The sequence below is a fragment of the Pelodiscus sinensis genome, chromosome 7, assembly GCF_052426305.1.
Source record: "Pelodiscus sinensis isolate ZL-2025 chromosome 7, ASM5242630v1, whole genome shotgun sequence".
Taxonomy (NCBI): Eukaryota; Metazoa; Chordata; order Testudines; family Trionychidae; genus Pelodiscus; species Pelodiscus sinensis.
Window position 1 is genome coordinate 28,970,932 of NC_143058.1, and position 19,789 is coordinate 28,990,720.

At 40.3% G+C, this 19,789-nt stretch overlaps 1 long non-coding RNA gene across 22 annotated transcripts in view; it reads right to left on the reverse strand.

The window, feature by feature from the left end:
• The window catches only part of LOC149524048 (uncharacterized), a 241,536-nt gene that overhangs the window by 98,431 nt on the left and 123,316 nt on the right, over positions 1–19,789 (reverse strand). For 5 of the 22 annotated variants that reach the window (XR_016350011.1, XR_016350010.1, XR_016350020.1 and 2 more), the window contains exons 2-3: positions 17,592–17,653; positions 173–223 (exon numbers count right to left, since the gene is read on the reverse strand). This is a non-coding gene — a long non-coding RNA (uncharacterized LOC149524048). Of the gene's footprint in view, positions 1–172; positions 224–1,008; positions 1,330–8,303; positions 8,399–9,411; positions 10,647–17,591; positions 17,654–19,789 lie in introns of those variants that run through there. The other 17 variants (XR_016350012.1, XR_016350029.1, XR_016350021.1 and 14 more) reach the window with 8 other exon arrangements.

Below are 19,789 nucleotides of genomic sequence, written 5' to 3' on the forward strand. Positions count from 1 at the left end.
GAGTAAGAAGTCCTCCAGCTTGACATTATTTTGAAATAAAGGCTTGTAGTATAGACGTGCACTATGTTATTTTGGAATAATGCTACACTGTTGTTTAGATGTACCCTATGATTCACTGTTGGTTTTATTCATTTCTTAAAATTTCAGACTTTTTTGCTGTTTTTATACTTACAATTTTAAGAATCAGACCCATGTGACAGCAAAGCGTTTCTGCTCCAGGTTCCTATTTAAATGTGAATAAACAGACAAGCGTAAAATAGCAGTGGCAAAAAATAGAACATGTTGCAATATACATTATCTAAAATATCCAGATTTAACAAAACTCTCATCTGTATCTACGACACATTGGCATAGATACAAATGGAAGTTCTAGTAAATCTGAATGAAATCCTGGCTTCTCTGATGTCAGTAATGGGACCAGGATTTTACCCATTATCTTCAACCTGAAAGGTTCAGTAATGCAAAGGGGTCACAGATGTTGGTAGGAGTGGTCTAGGCTTTCCAGGGATACATTTTAGAGCAATTAATGAATGGATTACTATGCAACAAATAAACATGATGCCATACACTTGAGAAAAAGGTTGGCTAGCACTTTTTTTACACATAAGTCCTGGTTATGACTCTACATTAAGTTAAAGACCATCTACCTTCACAGAGGAGTATTTCTAGGATGGAAGATCTGCTGCCACCATTTCCACATACCACCCATAACAAGTGACAGGTCAACTTTGGCCAGTGGTGAATGTTGCTGGTTGGAATTCTACATGAATTAGGTGTTGTCTTATGTACACTTACAAGTAGAATATTGTGTGATATTTATATCACACCTCAAATTAAGCCTTGAATTTGAGCTTTTGTGTATCGATGAACCTCAGACCTTGTTCACAAAAGTTCAGTCATCATCTCTTCAGCTCATTTATTCATTGGGAAGCCAGTTATGTCCTTTCTCACAGCTGGCCTCCCTCACTCCTTCTTTATCTCCCAACGAAAGTGGAACTTCCTTCCTACCTGAGAGGAGGGGTCAGACTCTGGTGCAAAGATATCTTCAAGACAGCAAAATACAGTGGATCTGGTAAAGAGAGATTCCTGTATATTGAATGAGAGTTCGGGAGGAGACTGTGTGATTAGAAGAGGTGAGAAGGCAGCTGTATAGTTTTCACTCGGAATTTAAGAACCATATCCTGCAGAACTTTCATGGTCTTACCTAAAAAAGCATATAGTGAAGCCCAAACCCTTCATTGGAAGGCTTCCAGTGACTTCAGGGAGCTTTGGATCAGGACCTTAATAGGGCAAGTGTTAGGGCTTATCTAGACTATGCTAGAGTGTCAAAAGCATAGCTTCTTCTGATCTCACATTTGAAAGTGGCACTTTTGAAAGTGAAAGTAGTTTAGACGTGGCTTTTTCAGCAACTGCCCCCCCCCTTGTCGAAAAGCCGTGTAAACCTCATTTTTTGAGGAAAAGAGGCTTTTTGACAAAGGGGGGGAGGTTCACCGAAAAAGCCGCATCTAAACTACTTTCACTTTCGAAAGCTCCGCTTTCAAAAGTGAGATCAGAAGAAGATATGCAAATTCTGCAGGAATTTGCATATCCTCTTTTGACACTCTAGCGTAGTCTAGATAAGCCCTTATTGTCCTTCTTTTATACTTGAAGAAACAGAAAGGTTGCAGGCCTGCTGACAGGGGGAGGGGAGGCAAAGGGGAAAATTGCCCTGGAGTCTAGAGATTCAAAGGGGCAGGAGCTCCTGGCCACTGCTACTACTACTGCAGCAGCAGGAGCAGCAGCTGGGACCCTAGGCAGCCAACCATCACTCTTCACACTGTGCGGCTCTGATGGCTGGGGATGCGGGGCTGTGCCAAGGTCTCAGTGGTGCTAAGGGCTCAGCCACACCCCTTCTGCCCTTGGCCCAACCCCACTCACACCTTATCCCGGAGACTGCAGTGGCTGCCAGCCCTGCTAAGTCTGAGTGAGTTGCTCAAGGTCTCACAGAGGCCTTTATACTCAAAATAAAGGCCTTGAAATGTCTCACAATCATATCGTGGATCATAGTTAAATGTACAATCCCTCAACATTTTGTTTCTAACTCCCTGCTTTCCAAATAGATATTCCCCATTTTGTCTTTATATGAGTTATTTTTCTCTTCCAGATTTATTACCTTGCATATATTTATATTACATTTCATCTTGTTACATACCTGCATGCTGCCTACTTCCTTAATCTCTTCTTCTAACTCTGAAGTCTCAATCTAACCATGGGGATGTTTGCTTTTTGTGTATAGCACTAAGTGTTCCTTTTACATACATACGTAAAACTGATGCATTTACTGTGTAACACACTATAAAATGGTATTGGGAATATCTTCCTATCCACAGCATGCAGTGCAGCCAAATGTAAAATGCTATTCTATATTATATCTGGAAATGGATTTGAGATGATTTATAGTTTCCTGAATTACTGAATGACCTTGCTGATAGCAACCATTAGTTTTATAATGTTAAACTGCGGAAGATCATAAATTAAACTGTGCTTCCACATGATGTTCTACAAGGTTTGTCCTAAATATATGCTTTAAAAAAAAAAGAGAGAGACAATTTTTCAGTTCATAAACAGAGCAGATGCTTTGTGATTGAAAACATGTAATGTGCAAAAGACTGTTGTAGAAGAAAGCAGATGTTGAATATTTAAGAAAATTCTTCACAATTTATAATCCAACGAGGTATTAATTTACATAAGCATATTGTGGATCCAATCTTGTAAACCCTAGGGGATGAATTAAAGTGACTTTTCTATTAGTTTATCGTGGGAGCACAAATGTATCTGAATAAGTTTGTTTTAAAAATTCTAATAATAATGGGTAAAAAATAGAGAAAAAGCTATAGAAAGATTATGAGAGTATTATAGTAAGGATATTTACTTATCAGACACAGAATTCAATGTCTTTCTAAAGGAAGAAGGCTCTTGAAGGCAGTACTTACTTTAGCTTTGATAACATATGGAGGCAAAGATTAGTTCCCAGTGTTCCCATTTCTGATAATGAATCACTAAAAGAAAGGACTATGGTTCTGTTCTGGCACCTTAAAGGGAAAATAAACTTACTATCTTCAACGAGCATCAGCATCTCTTCTACTCACATGTATCTCTAGAAATCCACTTTTCAAAACAGAATTGCTGCATGCCACCTCACCATTACCAAAACCTTCATTCATAGGTTCATTTCCTTTGCTTAGCTCTAGCAATTTCCTTATTATACAATCATGGAACTGTTGGACTGGAAGCTACACAGCAGGGCCAAAGTCAAATTAAGCTACATAACTTCAGTTACATCAACTGCGTAGCTGAAGCCAGAATAGCTTAATTGGGCTTTTGGAGCTGTCTACACAGCAGGAAGTCGAAGGAAGAACACTTCCTTCAACTTCCCTGTCTCCTTATGAAATAAGGGTTACAGGAGTCAGAGTAAAATGTCCTCCAGCTCTCCATTGTTTCAAAATAAAGGCTTGCTGTGTAGATGCTCTCTTGTTATTTCGGAATAACATTAGTTATTCTGAAATAAGGCTGATGTGTAAACATACCCAAAGGGACTAATTATTATTAAAGGGACTATTATTTAGACCACCCCAATGAAATGTCTGGCCTCAGATATCCAGACTACATCACACTCAGGGTGACTTTTTACACATTCAGAAACAACAACCCATAACTCATGAGCACATTACTCTTTGCCTCAAATGATGCTCTTGGTTCCCCATTCAATTCAAATTGTCCCTCTTGTTTTCAAAATCTTTCACAGCCTTGCATAATCTTTGAGGACATGGATGTTCCAGAAACTGGGTGTGTTAGTCTGCTGCTTGATTTCAGAGTGAGATAGATGTTTGAGGGCTTGGAAAATCCTACTAAGTGGCTATGCACATGGTTAAATGTCTAAACCCCTTTAGAAATCCAGCCCTCAGTCTCTGTTCCCCATCTGAGAAATGGGGATAATAGTATTTCCTTACTTTATGATGAGAATAAGTATATTAAAATATCTGAGGTGTTCAGATATTATGACAATAGGGCCATATACAGTGGATCTTCTCTCTCTTTGTCCCTTGGTTTCATTCCCTCTGCTTGGCAGTTGTTGACCTCTTTCTTCTGTCTCTCTGCACACAATCTGTACACTGTTGGAGTGAGAATCTTCTCTGTGGCTCCTGACACTTTGAGCAGCTTTTTGTAATTCTTCATCTTGCCAAATCTCCCTGTTTCCAAATGTCACCTGTAAAGGTATCTTTCCTCCCTCTCTTAAACCTGTTGATTTGTCCTTTTGTATATTTTTGTAAATATGTTGAGCTTCCAACTATATCATTTTAGTATGTGTTTTGGATACATGTTGCATGAAATATGGATATAAAAGGCAAATGTATTATAAAATGGAAAACGTAAACAGGACATCTCTTGCAGTATTGATCCTCTCTTTTTCTAGATAGCAGCATTTGAAAGTGTTAAAAGTAGTGGATTCAGCTTGTTCAAGGACATGACTTCTAGCCACATCAATACACATGCTGATTATCTTGACAGGGATGACAATAAATCAGCTGGCATATGTACAGCCAGCAAGTGAGAAAATTAATGACCAGTGGTCACTGTTGCCTATGAACTGATTAGTGCATTTCCAGTAGAAGTTTATAGTCAACCTTTAGGTCCTGTACTGAAGTACATCCCTATTCAGGAAAACACTTAAGTGTGTGCTTAACTGCTTTCCTGAAGAAGCTGCTTTCCTGACCAGCCCTACTGATGTTAATGTAACTGAATCTGACTCCTCAGGTTTAAAAAAAGCTTTTGAACTGAGCATAGCCACAAGGTTGCTGATCAGAATATTCTATAAAAATCCCTTCCCAGGCACCTAGGTGTCGTTTTCTTGCCAATATGTAGAGCCCAAATCAACTAATTAATTAAAAACAAAGCTGTAGAGTATATAGTGGTTCCAATGCATGTCTGAAAAGTCTCATGTAAGGAAAGCATTGCACAATGAGCTATCATTCTTCTAGTGTTGCAATCTGGTAACCGCCCAAAAATTCGATAAATTAGGGCCTACAGCCTGTCAAGTTTATTTTAAACAATTTTCAGAAAGAACTCTTTACTGATATTTCTCTTGTTTTTGTTTTTTACTATTCTATTAGCTGTATTCAGCTCCACTCCTAAATGGATAATATATGTTTATAGAGAAGTAAAACAATGATCTTTAAAAGTTTTCTTAATTGTTTTTATTTATTTTTAAGTAAAGCTAGTTTGCTTGGGCTTGACCTTAACAAATGTTTTTTTTAAACTAGGAAGTCATTAAGTTCAGACAACTGGCAAAATAGACAAAAATACAACAGCTGGAATCCATGTTTGACATAATTATGAATTACAGATGTTGTCTTTTTGACTAATAGTATTCTTTGGCAGTGTGAGTAGCTTCCAGTGTGGACTTAAAAGCTGAGGGGATATATGGGGATTTTAGCTTTTTGGTAGCATGAGTGAATTTTTAACCATATATGTTTTACTATGTGTACTGTATATAGGCAATGAGGCATGGACTATGACAGAAGATCAAATTCTTATGTGGTATTAATCAGCAAAGCTGCATTTGAAGTCCACGCAGTTATGTTGACTTACATCCACTAAGGATCTTGCTTGTAATGTTACCTGAATCTTTTCAATAAAGGCTCATTTGTGGTAAGAAGCTGAACACTTCTGCAAGGTGCCAAGTACCATCAATTCATACTGTATGCAATGCATGTTAGAGAGCCCTTTGCTCCTTGAAGAAACTATTACTGAATTCAATGGGAGATTTTTCATCCACTTCCATGGGAGTTGGATCAGGCCCCAGAATAGTTAGGCAGTTATCCTCAAGGACCAACGAAACTGAACTCCAAAATTAAATGCTATGTTGGGACAAGTGTTTTGGAACACCTTTTCCTACTCAAGGGAACATACGTCTTTTCATTTAAGGGGTCATCATTTAAGATATTTTTCTTAAATATCTTAGTGTTGATTTTACATGTTAAAAGTTCTAGAAAAATGTAATTTCAAAGGTGATGCATCTGTCCAAACAATGTTAGTACACTAGTCCCCTGAAGAATTATATTTCAGTGCCATAGCAACAAAAAAACACGTAGGCCACACTGCCTTCCATTCTTGGGTATAGGTGGAGAAGCAGACTGAAGATATAAATAAATAGATATAAAGTCAACTAATCAGACCATAATCCTTAATCAGACCATATTATGGACCATTGAAAATACTGTGGCAATTTTGCTTCTGAGTCAATAACTCCAGCATACTATTAGGAAATACTATGCTACAGTAATTGTCATCTTTAAGTTGAAATGTAAAGTGAAAGTATTGGCTGCTTGTGGCCATTAATGGTGTTCAGAAGAATAAAGGTGTGCCTTGTCTATATTACAAATTGGGAAATTTCTAAAATGAAGCACATTTAGATGAATGTTGAAATATTTTTGTTTCCTGTACAGATTACATTATTCACCTCAGAGGTAACTTACATATCAGTAGTGGGTAAAATGATCTTTATATGTTCATTCTCTACTTCACAGGTGTCTTGTTAGGAATAATTAATATCTATAAAGTTCCCTGACATACTCACTTGAAAAGGTGCTGTCTGCATATTATAATGTTAGTACTACAGCAGGGAAAACTATTGGTAGGAAAGCTTCTATTTAATGGATTTAGTCATTTTATTCTGTACACAAGACATCCATGAACAGACTTTGACTATTGCAAATATATTCATTATTCAGAATTGTATAATGTGCATTTATGCAAACATATTTCAACATATGTGTTGTATATGAGTTATTCACTTCTACTATGTCTGTTGCTATCTGTTATTTGCTGTGTGTCTACCCCAAGTTACCTCATATTGTTTCTACTGGCCAATAGCTCACAAGTATTTTTTTCCAGAATTTGTGCATCTCTAAACATCAGGGTTATTTAGGAATGATAAACACACTTTCATTCTATGCACAAAATATGACATATTGTCAGAATTGCCTTCTGCATTTCAAGTTATATAGTCACTAGTAAATCATACCTTTTTCTGAAGATACTTCTGGGAATGTCAACACTGATCCAAAAAAATGTATTCATTAGCACTTGTGTAGAAATCCTTATTTTGGAAATTGACATTCCTCAGGCTGATGTCAGTTCATGGTGTAACAGCTCAAGAGTATTTTTGGGAAGCCCAAGGGCTGAAGATCTTTCAATACATATTCATTTCTAGTAAAACTACCCTCCACCTCCATTATTAGCATCTTTACCCTATGGCTCTATTACTTTATTTATACAATACATATTCATTGAATTCCAGAATTCTAATCCCAATACAGCAAAATGAGTCATTTTGAGCAAGTCACTTTTAATTTCTCTGCTCACTTTTCTCATTCAATTCCCTCCCTGCACAGTTGACTTTGTTGGAGGATTCACACAGGTGAGTCAGACATAATTCAGCTCTCAAGCTATGTCTAGACTATGAAGTTTTTCCGGGATACCTCCGATTTCCCAGAAAAACTCCACCATATCCAGGGAACACATCTGCTCTTCTGACATTTTTTGCAGAAGAGCAGACATGCTCTTCAGAAGCCCTGTCTTCCTTGTTTCACAAGGAAGAAGGGCTCTTCCAAAAGAGGAGGTTTTTCTGAAATTTGGCCTACTGTAGATAGGCCAAATTTCGGAAAAGCCTCTTCTGAAAAAAACAATTAGAAAAAGGTATGCAAATTGGAGTGCAATTTGTGTACCTTTTTCCAATAAAAAGCGACAGTCTAGATATAGCCTCAGATAATAACATATCTCACATGAGTGTCATGAAGAGTCCTTTAGAAAATCCCACCCTTTATGTGCTACCTATTGTTATAGTATTGGCTTAGTTTGTCCATGCTGATGTATGCAGGAGAAACCCATAAGGGGAGACTAAAACTCCATGAAAATTCCCTCAAAGATTTTTCTTCTAATTACATATGTGATGAGTTGTGATTTCCCATTTGTGGAAAGAATATCTTAATCCCCATAAAACCTGCTAATCCCTGAGGCCAGCATAGAATGTAGGAGAACCACATGATTGAAGATCCTGTGCTACTGCTGACTTCCTAAGGCCACCCTCTGTTCAACTCTCCACTGTTGCCATAGGCTTCCTTCCTGTCTTTCTTCTGGCCTGGAATCTCAGAGTGAATTAACCCTCAGAGTAAATTAAGCTGTACAAAGGATAAGAGTGTGCTTGGATTGTAGTATACTCGCTAGTAGAGTGTACACCTAGTACTAGCTACTGTTTCACCCACCTGAATGTGTCAGACTCAGTACTCTTCTGGAATGAGTGTTATGGCTGCAAACATGGGTTATAATGTTTTTGCCAGATACCTGGGGAAAGGAAGGGCTGAAAGGGAGGAATAAGAGGTTACCTGTTTCTTATTTTCTACCAAGGTACAGAAATTATATTCACTTTCACTATAGTCAAACAAATAAGCTAAAAGACAAAATGTTTACATTTTTCATTGGACCACTAACAGGAACAATTTCCTGGGCTCGGGTTATGCAGAGACCTCAGTAACAGGGCCAATAGATTTATGGTTTAGTGCAGGCCTGCACAACTCGGAAAGCAGCGAGGGCCATATTACTCCAAAGAAAACAGCTGCAGGCCACAAGTAGGGTTGCCAGATGCTTTCCCAAAAAATACCGAACACGCGGGCAAAAATTTTTGTTGAGCAAAAAAAAAAAAAACCACGCGTGTCGGGCATACAAAAAAAAACCCCGCACTGCCTGGCTTCAGCATGCAACCATATGAGGCGCCACCAGGCTTCAGTCCAGTGCCCAGCTGGAAATTTAGAAAATACTTGACATTGCACATGTCCGATATTTTCTGAATTTTTATACTGGGCAGAGAGTGCAAATACTGGACTGTCCAGTAGAAAACTGGACACCTGGCAACTCTAGCTGCAAGGGTAGGTTTGGAGGGTAGGGGTGATAATTTATTAATAATTTTTCAATTAAATCACACCGATAATTTATTAATTATTTTATTTTTTATTTATTTTAATTATTTAATTATTTTAATTTGTATTTATGAATACAGAGTGCCCATCCCCTCCCCTTGCCTGCAGCCTCACCACCAGGGGAAGCGTGAGAGGATCAAGGGGCAGTGTTGGGAAAAGGGGGCGCCCCCTCCCCACTCCCTCCACCTCAGCTCCAGGTGGCGGGGAGCAGCCAGCCTGCCCCCCTCTCTCCACTCCGGGCCCCCCTCCACACTGAGGAGCAGAGGTGTGGGGGGTTCTGCTGCTTCTGCTCCCTCCCCCCCCCCCGCGGAAGCATTTTCTTTTTAACTGGTCTGACCTTCCCCCCCCCCCCCGCTTTCACAGAGCACAGTGGGCCCCTCCCCCTGCCCGGCCTCACCTGCCAGCACCAGGATCTGGGCCTTGTGCAGCAGCAGGCACCTGGAAGCGGCACCTCGGCACTCAGCTGAACGTTCCTTGGGCGCGGGGTCCAGGCAGACCAGAGCAATCCAATGCCGAGCGGAGGCAAGCCCAGCTGGGCAGTTTAGCGGTGCAGTGCGAGCCCAGCCCCAGTGCACTCCCAGCCTCTCTGCCCCCCTCTGCAGGCAGGGGAGACCCAGTGTTAGGGAGTCCTGTCCACACGGCAGCACAGCAGGCATGTGCTGCGTGGTGGAGAGACTCTGGGTGCTGGGGTGTTTTAGCGCCCCCCATAGATTGGCGCCTCAGGCAGCTGCCCAGCTAACTCACCCTTTAATCCGACCCTGGTCACGGGCCGCACCGTGAGCCCCTGTGGGTCACATGTTGTGCAGGCCTGGCTTACTGAAAACAACCCCTTCACTTTCAATACCAGCCTCCTGTGCTTCTGCTGTAGTGTCTTGCATTGTTAAGAATCACAAATTCCTCATGCCTTCAGCCCATGCAGCACACCTCAGTCTTGGTTTGCTTGTTCTTTCCAGAACTGTATTATGAGGAACTATGGATAATAAAGTTTTTGCCTTTAAAGAAAAAAAGGGGATGCATTCTAAAGCTCTATTTCTGTGACTGGGATAGAATACTAACCATCAGAGCACTTGGCAAGAGTTAAGATTATTAACTGTCTGCCTTCAAAGTGAAGGCATTTCCCGCAAATGCATGGTCTTGAATCTGATTTCTTTAAACTTAAAGTCATGCTAAAGAGCTGAACATTTCCTCAGGCTTTTAAAGAAGAAGTGGAGAACAGCAAAGCAGGCAGTGACCCTGATCCACAAAGAGACTTAAGTGTTGCACTGCTGAGCATCACCGACCCTAATGAAAACCACAGGCTCAAGAAAGCTTGAGTTAGGTGCCTTCGCTCCTGCTATAACAAATGGGGAGAAATAGAGACCTGTGAGTGCAATTCACAAAAGCCAGCATGCTAGGTTGAGAGTTGCCTAAGCTAGCCAGGGCCGGCATAAGCCATTCCTGCGCCCTGGGCAGCAGGCGTGTGACGCATGACGCTTGCATGGCCCCGCCCTCCGGCGTGCTGCACACCTTACAGCTGCAATCAGGCATGCAGTGCCTGATTGCCGCTCTAAGGGGTGCCACACGGCACCTGATTGCAGCGCTAAGGGGCGCCATACGGCTGGGCATGCAGCGCCCCTTACAGCTGCCATCAGGCGCCCCGCTAGCCCCACCCTTAATCCAGCCCTGAAGCTAGCCAATGGGAAATAGTGACAACAGGGGCTGGATGGTAGGCCTTGCCCCTCTGGTGGGGATATGCAGCTAAATTCAGGCAGCTGGGAGGCACCTATTTCTGCTTAGCGATTCACGAATGAGTCAGGTGACTTAGGCACCTAAGCTCTTTCTTGCTGTCATGTATTAGATGTCTTCCTCACTGCCCAAAAAATGTGTGGAAGAAGTAGTGCTGCCATCCACCTCATTGCTGTTAGCCCAGTAGTTAGAGCCATAGACAGGGGCAGATGAGGATTTTGCAGGGCCCAGGGCAGCACAATTTCATAGGCACTGACTTCCCTTCTAGCTGGGGGGTGCTCAGCCCTTCCTGTACCTACCCCCACTGCACTTCTTCCACCCAAGTCGCTGCCCCACCCCTCCTTTTCCTGCCCCCATTGCTCTCCTTCCTCCAAGCCCCCACCCCTGACTTGCCTCTTTTCCTGAGTGTGCCAAATCTCTGCTCCTCCCCATCTCTGGGGCCACTGGCAGGTGACAAGTGCTGGGGAGAGGGAAGGGCAAAAAGGGAGATTGGCTACTGGTGTTTCCTGAGCACACATTAATTCTTCCCCACAGGCACTTTAGGCCCAGAGTGAACCTGGACTCTGTTCTTATCCTTAGGGTACTCACCAGGCAAGGGGGAGGCCCAAGTTCAAGTCCCCTCTCTGTGGGAGAGAGGGGGAAAAAGGACTTGATTGGGGCCCTAACAGCTGGGCTATGGGATATCCTACTGTTGGATTCCCTCAGTCTCCCCTATCAAAATTACTCCCCCCAGGATAAACAAAGGCATGATTAGAGCACAGGACTGGGTTGTGAATGCCCTAGCTGCTGCACTGCAGTCATTCTTTCTCTCTCTGGCCTCATGATTGTTCTAGATTGGCTCCATGACCTATTTAAGCATTTATCCAACAGGAGAAAGATACTGACTCTGTAGTCCAGTAATTAGGTCCTTTTCTCTGCTCCTGTTTTCCTTTGGATTTTTGCTCTTTGCTCTTCTTTTCACAGGCTCCCCTAGCTGGAACACAAATCTGATCACATTCATGTCTACATCAAACTTTCAAACCCACAATATTTATATGCTATCAAAAATAGATTAAAGAGTGTTCTTGTGCCTGACATACAGCAATCTCTATGTATATGGAGTGCATAATTTCCAAAGGAGTCAGAGAAAAGGATGGGCAGATATAATACTTCTATTGATGCAAGTGCCTGAGTAGTGATGTGAACCAGCTGAAGCTCATTAGGAAGGGCACACACTAGAGCAAACTAGAACCCTAAGGAGAGCAAAATGCATACTGCTGAAGAGAGGGGCAGGGCTTGGCTACTAGTAAAACAGCTATTTTCCAATTGCTCTATTGATTTGGAGGCAGGGTTTTTGTAGAAAGTGTAGCAGGCTACTGAGAAGTATGGAGGAAAAATAAAAAAAAATGTGGTACAATTTGGGATAAATAGCCAACCTCATGATGGGTTACTAGGGGACAAACTATGCTGTGAAATTTGAGTACTTTAGACTGCTAAAATAGTTTAAATGACTATATTTTACCAGGGAAAACTAGACCAGAAAGACACTTTTTATAGAAATTAGCAGTGATTTTTCTTCTGCCGCTAAGAGAAAACTGCAGATTATTATGTAGTACCTTCCTAGAGCACAACTTAATCAGAGATGTTAGTATGGGATATTTTAAGCACATTTTCAATTACTTAATCAGTTTGTTTTCACTCCAGGAGCAAATACATTGGTTGATCCTAGCCATAGCAGCCTTGTAACATCTTACCCCAATATCACTAAATTTAAGCTTGGTTTACAGGGTTAACTTTGTGTAGATGAAACTATCAATTTCAAATGTGAAAGTATTAGCAGCAGTGAAGCCTGTAAGTGAACCAGATATTCCAGAGAAGAATAGAGCTGATTCAAATGTTACTAGCTTAAAAAAATTAAAGTAAACAATAAATGACCTAGACATAGACAGTGGGTTTTTTTTAACTCACTCCAATTGGCCCAAATACTGCTGGCAGCAAATGGAAATCTAAAAGATTTTGAGACTAAAAGACATGAGAGCCCAGACAGTTTGATTGCTCAAACATTTCTCAAAGATTACATTTGTCCAGCTAGTACCTACGAGGATAAATCAACTGGATTTAACTTTGCCTCATCAAAACGGTTCCAGAAAATGATTTTTATCAAGAAGTAGTAAAATAACAATATTTGCAGTCTCAGTGTGAAATGCAGTGTCCCATGTAATTGAGAGAAACTTCTATTCCAGAAACAACTTTCACTGTGGTTAAACTCTGCCTCATTCAAAAATTGTCTGAAGGCATTGTACAGATGAGTCAGATGTTCCCTTTGTACCAAATAGTTGTTAAACAGCTATTTCTAAAACAAAAAACTGCCAGGAAACCATCCATTTTCTCAATACAGTTTGCAGAACCTAGTGTTGGACATTTACAAAACAAATGGAAGACTAGATCTTTAAAGCATTTGTAGGCTAGTGTGTCTTGTTTACATCTGAGGGGTTTTTTTTTGTATTGCACCTTTAAATACAGAGAAATGTCCTTTGTCTGCTGAAAGGGCAGCTATTTTATGTCTAGATGCAGCCTACTAAACAGAAGACACACACACGCACAGTGTGCTTTCTTCTGAAGCCTTTACTCTTGTAAACCAAGACTAAGTGACTTCTCCATGATCAGGAGTTTTATTAAACTTATCACTGTCTGACCTGGTAATAGAGCCCAAGAGTCAATGATTCACTATCCTGTAGTCTAACCACTTTTAATTCTTAAAAAGCACAGCAGGAGAAAATCACCATGGAATAAAAAGTAGGAGGGATGGCAGTAGGGCTATTTCTACATTGCAATCAAACAAGTGCCATTAATGGTGATTCCCCTTCCTGGTTCTATGGGAAACCTTTATGCCAAAGAAGTTGGCAAGGCCATTGCACACAAGCACACTATTGATATTGAGAGTTTGTGAGAGAAGTTTCTTACACGAGTTATTATTCAGAGGTAAAATAGATAAAAACTTCCCCTGATAAAAACAAGGCATTTCCCTCTTCTCCCAATTATAGAAGTTTAAATACTAGGTCACTTTTAGTGAAAACATCTCTCATGATACTTCAGAAAACTTTGTAAAATGTCTATAGTGAACCCTGTGGAGGTCTATAATTTTCAGACATTATAATAAGAGATAAGCTACTTACATATATGTGGCTTCTTAGTTCTTTCCTTGCCTACTATAAACAACTATCACTAGAGCTCAATTTATTTGCAGCCTCTTCCAAGGATCTCAAAGTGCTTTATAAATATTAATTAAAGCTGGGTTTGGAAAAAGTCAGCTCAGTACCTGACAATGAGTACATGGTTTTCTGAAGTAACGCAAGGTCCTGTCTAATGGTTCCTATCTCTGGGGGTGGGGGAGGAGAGGGTATGGTGGGGAAGGATATCTCTGCTGACTGGAGAGCAGTTCTGAGATTCAAGCTGAACTCTATTGGTGGAAAGGACAGCAGAGCAGGCTGCACTAGAGCTGCTACTCCCATATATAATTGGTAAGTTTACTTCCTACTGCTCTCCAAGCATCTTATTATTGCCGCTATGTGCTCTTGTGGGAATGTCATGTGCTAACACATTTAGGCTGTGTCTAGACTGGCCAGTTTTTCTGGGAAATCAGCCGCTTTTCCAGAAAAACTTGTCAGCTGTCTACACTGGCCGCTTGAATTTCCACAAAAGCACTGACTTCCTACTGTAAGAAATCAGTGCTTCTTGCGGAAATACTATTCTGCTCCCATTCAGGCAAAAGTCCCAAAAGCTTTTGCGCAAAAGGGCCAGTGTAGACAGCTCAGATTGCAGAAAAGTGCATCTAGATTGGCACAGACGCTTTTCCGCAAAAGGTGTTTTTGCGGAAAAGTGTCTGTGCCAATCTAGACGCTCTGTTCCGAAAATGCTTTTAACGGAAAACTTTTCCGTTAAAAGCATTTCTGGAAAATCATGCCAATCTAGATGCAGCCTTAGGATTTGATTTTCAAAGGTGATGAGCATGCAGCTTCCATTATCTTCAATTAGAAGTATAAGTGCTCCGCTCTTTTGAAAACAAGACCTTATGTCCTGATTCTCCACTCTGCATCTTGTGTAATAATTTACATGTGTGCAAAGAAAGTTTGACTGAGCTGAGAATTCTGAGTTAGTAGAACTTAACACCTACTTCACTGAATCATCATTTACCCTGAACATAGAATCAGGTCCTGTATGTGTCACTGCTTCTAAAGCCTTTAAGTTTTCTATAGCTTATAAACATAGCACAGTCCCTCCCTTTTCCCTTCACACTGTAGCTCTGGTTTTCCTACATGACCACATCCAGCAGTGGTCTGTTTTATTTCCACTGTATTTATAGCTTCTGTTTGTAATGTCTTTGTCTGATATTCATTAGCCTCCCAGCTACTGCTTTTAGTGGTACATGCTGATGCTTTTTCCTGAACTTGTTGATATTAAGTGCTTTGACAGCAGTTTCTTCTTTTTTAAAAAGGTCTGGTGAGTCCGCCACCAAAGTCAATGGGAAGATTCCCACTACCTTCAGAAGTAATTGCCTAAAGTTCTGAATGCCCCATTCTATCCCAAGCAATCTTAAGGGAGGAGGGGATTTTCAAAATGACCTCAAAACCTTGACATTAACTTTCCTAATGTTCTGTTTTGTAAAATGTAGATTGGAGGGAGGGTGTTTTTTATAGGAGCTACAAACATCCTTAGATCAGTTTGGAAAATGTGTTTCTCAGGGCTGTGGCTACATTGGTGCGATCTTGCGCAAAAGCAGTTGCTTTTGCGCAAAAACTTGCTGCCTGTCTACACTGTTCGCGAGTTCTTCCACAAGAACGCTGACATTCTAATGTATGAAATCAGTGCTTCTTGCATAAGAACTCTGATGCTCCCGCTCAGGAATAAGCCCTCTTGCGCAACTGTTCTTGCGCAAGAGGCCAGTGTAGATAGGCAACATGAATTACTAGCTCAAGAAAGCCCTATGGTTAAAATGGCCATCAGAGCTTTCTTGTGCAAGAGAGCGTCTACACTGGCATGGATGCTCTTGCGCAAAAGCACATCTCTTGCACAAAAGCACATGCCAGTGTAGACACAAAAGAGGGTTTGCACAAGATCATGCTAGTGTAGACGTAGGCTATGTGTAACCTCAGAGGTTATCACATCACCTGGTTTGGAAATATGGCATGGATTATTAAAGACCACACTGTAACCAAGCAAAACCTTTCACTCAGATTGGTTTGTACTTCTAACCTTATTTCATGACTGACTCATTGCAAAAACACCCACTGCTTCCTGTAGATCATGGTTCCAAATAAACAAAAAAAGTTCATTAAAATCTAGTGCCTTGTGGCCTGTTTTCTATATAATAAAAGTCACCATGATCTTCACCCTGATTGTAGGTAAAATGAGAGTGATGGTAACCAAACTACCTTCCCACTATTCAAATTAAGTCAAATCAACTTGCATTGTTGCTGCACCCATTGTCTAGAGAGAGTATCCAAGATTGTCAAGCCAAAACCTGTTAGAAGCAATATGCCCTCTGGGGGGAGGAGAAAAAAACCTCTTACGAGACCTCATCTAAATCTGCAATCCTGATTTATAATTGCAGTGAGTTTTACTGATTTGGTTTCATAGAACCATAGACAACTAGAACTGAAAGGGGTCTCGAGAGGTTGTCAAGTCCAGTCCCTTGTCCTCATGGCAGGACCAAGTACTGTCTAGATCATCCCTGATAGATGTCTGTCTAACCTGATCTTAAATATCTCCAGTGATGGAGATTCTGCAACCTCCCAAGGCAAATTATTCCAGTGTTTAACCACCCTAACTATTAGGAAGTTTTTCTTAATGTCCAACCTAAACCTCCCTTGCTGCAATTTAAGCCCATTGCTTCTTGTCCTATTATCAGAGGCCAAGGAGAATGATTTTTCTCCCTCCTTCTTGTAACACCCTTTTAGATACTTGAAAACTGCTATCATGTCCCCTTCTAGTCTTCTCTTTTCTAAACTAAACAATCCCAGTTCTTCCAGTTTTCCTTCAGTCATGTTTTCTAGACTTTTAAGCAAGTGCCCTTGGATGCACTAAATGAATGCTCTTGACAGGTATAGCAGCCAATTGCTATAATTGCTTTTCTTTCTGAATTTTGCTTCTGAATCTAAGCTCCCATTCAAACAAATATCTTTAGCTCTACTTGACTGGAGATAAATTAAATTTACATTTTGGAGTGTAATTCGTGTAGTGATATCTACCAGAGTCTACTGGCAGACTGAAACAATAGCTCTGAGCAAACTATGAATCATTCCTTCATGTCAATAGGATATTGACATTGACGCCTCATGATGATGCTTTAAATGTCACTATTTCACTGCTGATAATCTTAACAGAAACATTAGATTAATGTTTTTCCCAGTCATTGACTGTAGAAGCAGATAGTGTGGTGGGAGCAAAATTGATTGCTTCATTTTTGCCCATGCTCAAAACAGGGAGATAAAGAGAAGATGATCTAGAGAAAGGGGTGAACAGTGAGGTGGCAAATTTTTCAGATGATACTAAAATGCTCAAGATAGTTAAGAGCAAAGCAGACTGTGAAGAGCTTCAAAAGAATCTTACCAAACTAGGTGACTGGGCAAGAAAATGCTAAATGAATGTTAATGTCGATAAATATAATGTAATGCATATTGGAAAAAATAATCCCAACTATGCATACAAAATGATGAGAACTAATTTAGTTATAACCACTCAAGAGAGAGATCTTGGAGTCACTGTGGATAGTTCTCTGAAAAAATCCACTCAATGTGCAGCAGCAGTCTAAAAAGTAAACAATGTCAGGAATTATTTAAAACGAGAGAGAGAATAAAACAGAATATCCATTACCTCTATATAAATCCATGGTATGGCCACATCTTGTATACTGCATGTAGATATGGTCGTCTAATCTCAAAAAAAAAGATATATTGGTATTGGAAAAGATTCAGATAAAAAGCAACAAAAATGATTAGGTGTTTGGAACGGTGCCATATGAAGAGAGATTAAAAAGACTGGGACTTTTCAGTTTAGAAAAGAGGAGATTAAGAGGAGGATATGATAGAGATCTACAAAATCATGACAGCTATGGAGAAAGTGAATAGGGAAAAGTAATTTACTTGTTCCCATAACATAACAATAAGGGGTCACCAAATGAAATTTATAGGTAGCAGGTTTAAAACAAACAAAAGGAAGTTTTTCGTCATGCAGCACATATTCTACCTGTAGAACTCCTTGCCAGAGGATGTTGTGAAGACCATCACTTGAACAGGGTTCAGAAAAGAACTAGATACATTCATAGAGGTTAGGTCCATCAATACTTATTAGCCAGCTTGGGTAGGAATGGTGTCCCTAGTCTCTGTCAGAGACTGGGAACGGATGACAGGAGAGGGATCATTTGATGATTACCTGTTCTGTTCACTCTTTCTGGGGCCTTTGGTATTGGCCACTGTCGGCAGACAGGATACTGGGCTAGATGGACTTTTGGTCTTACCCAGTATGGCCGTTCTTGTGTTCTTATGCCTCCACTCTCAAAAAACAATTGCTAACTCTGAATCGCACACCTTCGAAGGTGCAGTAGTCACAAATTCCCTTGACTCAGCTGCTGAAACCTCTAGTTTCTCTGAATAATTACTACAGAGCAGTTTTTCGATACAAAAATCTGTATATGATTAGACATCTGGATCAGCATTAACTAAATTAAGCTAAAACTCAGAATAAATTACAAAGAGTTTGTGTGTTCATTGAACTGTACTGGGCAGGAGGGAAACAACGTGTAAAATCCCAAGAAACAGGACTATGTAGCACTTTAAAGACTAACAAGATGGTTTAAAGGTGATGAGCTTTCATGGGCCAGACCCGCTTCCTCAGATCAAACAGTGGAAGAAAATTGTCACAACCATATATACCAAAGGATACAATTTAAAAAAATGAACACATATGAAAAAGACAAACCAAATTTCAGAACAGAACTTGTTAGTCTTTAAAGTGCTACATAGTCCTGTATTTTGTTTCAGCTACACCAGACTAACATGGCTACATTTCTATCGCTATTTAAAATCCCAAGGTTTCTGTCACATGGCATAGGGATCCCTGCAATATGATTAGCATCCAGTGTGCTGCACAGGACATGGGCCCTTGCTCTTAGTGGAACTATTTTGATAAACATACAGGCTAAATATAATCAGCATATGATTTCCTTTGGCTACATCTTATGTTTGTTTTTGCACCCCTGGGCATCTTTTTTGAGCGTATAAAATGTGAGGATTTTCCTGTTGTTTTTCATTCCTTCCCTCTCCCCCTTTTGGAAGAGTAAATATAGGGTGTTATATCAGGAAGTTTTCTGTTTATTGTTTAGCTTCAAACTAGTGATTCCAGTGTGCTTGGGGTATGTCCCTTTACTAAATTTTTTTTTGTCTCTAGCAAATGAGTATGATTTACAAAGCATGTTCTATTGCAGATTAATGTGTGTACAAGTTTTTCAGATCACTTTATTGATGCAGCTAGCAGGTTGGCAGGAAATGTCAAAATAAACAGCAACAATTAGGCTGCTATTGAAGCTCAGCAGCAAGGTGCAGCTGTTGTTTACTGCCACTGCAGCTTGTATGTGAAATATTTTTGGCATTCTACATCCTACAACATGCTCATTCTCACCGTTAACCATGAATCTTCCAATTAGAGGTTTCTTTGTAAATCTGTGCTTTTGTGCTTATTATAACATTTATAAGTAACCATTAGTCATGCTACTAGTAATAGTTCCACATTACTGTGATGAACCTATTGAGCAAAAAAGAAGGCATCTACTGTAACATAATTTGCCAGGTTGATTATATAACTGGCTCTGCTACATTGCCCCACATTCTAATTTGCTGAATTATAGATAACTGCTCTGTACAAAATGAAGCTAAGTAAATTACTTATACTAGGTTTGTGACATACACTGCCTATTTGGGAGTTTACTTTGGTTAAAAAAACCCTAAAAATGGTTAATCTTAATGAGAAAGCAAGTGACAAACAAAACAGACATTTTCAAAACCTTGCTCTCAGCA